We start from the raw sequence: 3,989 nt of genomic DNA, 5'->3' as shown, positions 1-3,989 counted from the left end.
AGAAAATAAATTACTTTTTACTAAGATCCGGTGACTCTTCTCTCATTTACAGGCTTTCTCCAGACTCTATAAAGTTACTTTTTGTTTCCAAATATTCTTTATTGCATTGACGTCTGAAAGAGCCCATAACTAGTGCAGAGCGGACTCGCAGATAACTGGGACCGGCGGGTCTAGCAGGGTTTTTATTAAAAAAAAACAAAAAAAAAACAAAACCGCGATTGGTCCTGGATATCTGCCCAGATGCCGGTCCCCATATGTCTTTAGGGACCAGAATCCGCCTATTAACAATGGTGGTAGGAGAGATAAGGGGAATCTTTCCAGGAGGCACTAGTGGACACACTCCTTCTGTGATGCAGATACCAAAGTATTTTCCTTCTCACTGACCAAATCCCCTCCGGTTGGGAAGTGATGCTACAATACTTGGTGATGTATTGATGCTTTTCTTTGTCGCTCCATTGGGAGACCCAGACAATTGGGTGTATAGCTTCTGCCTCCGGAGGCCACACAAAGTATTACACTTAAAAGTGTAAAGCCCCTCCCCTTCTGCCTATACACCCCCCGTGCATCACGGGTTCCTCAGTTTTAGTTTTCATGCTTTGTGCGAAGGAGGCAGACATCCACGCATAGCTCCACAGCTTAGTCAGCAGCAGCTGCTGACTATGTCGGATGGAAGAAAAGAGGGCCCATAACAGGGCCCCCAGCATGCTTCCTTCTCACCCCACTCTTGTCGGCGGTGTTGTTAAGGTTGAGGTATCCATTGCGGGTACGGAGGCTGGAGCCCACATGCTGTTTTCCTTCCCCATCCCTTTAGGGCTCTGGGTGAAGTGGGATCCTAATCGGTCTCCAGGCACTGAGACCGTGCTCCATCCACAGCCCCTGGGGACTCTGCTGGACAAGGAGCCAAGTATCGTCAGGGACAAGGCCCTGCTACTTTGAGGTACTCTGTGTCCCCGTGGGGACCGCGCACAGAAACACTCCAGCATTGCTGGGTGTGTTAGTGCGCCGGGGACCGCAGCGCTGACCGCGCTTGTGCCATCACACACTGCAGCGTGGCTGGGTGTGTTAGTTTACTGGGGACTACCGCGCTGACCGCGCGCTGCCATTTCACACTGCAGCGCGGCTGGGAGTGTTAGTACGCCGGGGACTACCGCGCCGACCGCGCTTATACGCCGGCCGCGCTTATAACTTTAGTCCCCGGCTTTTGCGGCCTAGTCTCACACTTTTCCCGCCCCCAGGCCTGCCAGTCAGGGGAAGGGCGGGACGCTGTACGGACGTCAGCACTGAGGGCTGGAACATGCTTTGCATACTCCACCCCCCTCACTGTGCACAGTGGGGCACCAGATTCCCGCACTTTTTAGGGCACGCCCACGGCCCCCTCCTCTCCTCAGGACGCCGGCAGCCATTCCTGTCAGCTCTTCTGACGCTGGAGAGGGGAGACAAGCTCTGGGAGACCCAGGCAGGGATTCTGGTGACCACACAACCGCTTTGAGCGGGCGGTAAGCAGCACCTGAGGTGCTGGCCCCACTAGTGCAGAAGTGTACATATAGATTATATGATTATAGGCTATACTTTACACTGTATGGTGCACGGTTGATTTTTGGCTATTTACCCTCCTGGATTGCTCAGAGGAGACAACAGCATGTCGTCCGCAAAAAGCAAGGGTGCCAAAGCACAGGCTTACTATGCTGCCTGCGCCGCATGTACGGCTATACTACCGGCAGGTTCCACTGACCCTCATTGTGTGCAATGCTCGGCCCCTGTGGCACTTACTCAGCCGGAGCCTCTGCTAAGGGTGGCCCAGGGGGAACCACCTGCTAACACTGTCCAGGTGACGGGGACGGAGTTTGCAGTTTTTACTGATAGACTTTCTGAGACTATGGCTAAGATACTAGAAGCCTTGCAGTCCAGACCGGTATCTCAGACCATGGGCACTGTGGAATCATTGCACCCTGGTCCCCCTCAGTTGGAACAACAATGTCCTCCCGGGGTGTCTCATAGATCCCAGGGTGAGGTCTCTGACACGGACCGCAGCCCCAGACCGCCTAAGCGAGCTTGCTGGGAAATTCCCTCGACATCATCACATTGTTCAGGGTCTCAGCGGGAGGACTCTCTGTATGATGAAGCGGAGGTAGCTGATCAGGATTCTGATCCTGAGGCCGCTCTCAACCTTGATACTCCTGATGGGGACGCCATAGTGAATGATCTTATCGCGTCCATCAATCAAATGTTGGATATTTCTCCCTCAGCTCCTCCAGTGGAGGAGTCAGCCTCTCAGCAGGAGAAATTCCGTTTCAGGTTTCCCAAGCGTACAACGAGTATGTTTCTGGACCACTCTGACTTCAGAGAGGCAGTCCAGAAACACCGAGCTTGTCCAGATAAGCGTTTTTCCAAGCGCCTTAAGGATACACGTTATCCCTTCCCCCCTGACGTGGTCAAGGGCTGGACTCAGTGTCCCAAGGTGGATCCTCCAATCTCCAGACTGGCGGCTAGATCCATAGTTGCAGTTGAAGATGGGGCTTCACTCAAAGATGCCACTGACAGACAGATGGAGCTCTGGTTGAAATCCATCTATGAAGCTATCGGCGCGTCTTTTGCTCCAGCATTCGCAGCCGTATGGGCACTCCAAGCTATCTCAGCGGGTCAAGCGCAAATTGACGCAGTCACACGTACGTCTGCGCCGCAAGTGGCGTCCATAACCTCTCAAACGTCGGCATTTGCGTCCTACGCTATTAATGCTGTCCTGGACTCTGCGAGCCGTACGACGGTTGCAGCCGACAATTCGGTGGCAATACGCAGGGCCTTGTGGCTACGGGAATGGAAGGCAGATTCGGCTTCCAAAAAGTGCTTAACCAGTTTGCCATTTTCTGGCGACCGTTTGTTTGGTGAGCGATTGGATGAAATCATCAAACAATCCAAGGGAAAGGATACATCCTTACCCCAGGCCAAACCAAACATACCCCAACAGAGGAGGGGACAGTCGAGGTTTCGGTCCTTTCGGGGCGCGGGCAGGTCCCAATTCTCCTCGTCCAAAAGGCCTCAGAAGGATCAGAGGAACTCCGATTCATGGCGGTCTAAGTCACGTCCTAAAAAGACCGCCGGAGGTGCCGCTACCAAGGCGGCTTCCTCATGACTTACGGCCTCCTCACACCGCATCCTCGGTCGGTGGCAGGCTCTCCCGCTTTTGCGACACCTGGCTGCCACAGGTAAAAGACCGTTGGGTGAGAGACATTCTGTCTCACGGTTACAGGATAGAGTTCAGCTCTCGTCCTCCGACTCGATTCTTCAGAACATCTCCGCCTCCCGAGCGAGCCGATGCTCTTCTGCAGGCGGTGGGCACTCTGAAGGCAGAAGGAGTGGTGGTCCCGGTTCCTCTTCAGCAACAGGGTCACGGTTTTTACTCCAACCTGTTTGTGGTTCCAAAGAAGGACGGGTCTTTCCGTCCTGTCCTGGACCTAAAACTGCTCAACAAACCCGTAAAGACCAGGCGGTTCCAGATGGAATCCCTCCGCTCCGTCATCGCCTCAATGTCCCAAGGAGATTTCCTTGCATCTATCGATATCAAAGATGCTTATCTCCACGTACCGATTGCTCCAGAGCATCAGCGCTTCCTGCGCTTCGCCATAGGAGACGAACACCTCCAGTTCGCGGCACTGCCGTTCGGCCTGGCGACAGCCCCACGGGTTTTCACCAAGGTCATGGCTACAGTAGTTGCGGTCCTCCACTCTCAGGGTCACTCGGTGATCCCTTACTTAGACGATCTGCTGGTCAAGGCACCCTCTCAAGAGGCATGCCAACACAGCCTCAACGCTACTCTGGAGACTCTCCAGAGTTTCGGGTGGATCATCAATTTTCCAAAGTCAAATCTGACACCGGCCCAATCGCTGACATATCTTGGCATGGAGTTTCATACCATCTCAGCAATGGTGATGCCCCCGCTGAACAAACAGCGGTCACTGCAGACAGGGTTGCAATCTCTCCTTCAAGGTCAG

Source organism: Anomaloglossus baeobatrachus, chromosome 9, assembly GCF_048569485.1.
Source record: "Anomaloglossus baeobatrachus isolate aAnoBae1 chromosome 9, aAnoBae1.hap1, whole genome shotgun sequence".
In the NCBI taxonomy this organism is placed as follows: domain Eukaryota; kingdom Metazoa; phylum Chordata; class Amphibia; order Anura; family Aromobatidae; genus Anomaloglossus; species Anomaloglossus baeobatrachus.
Note: the sequence above shows the minus strand (reverse complement) of the source record.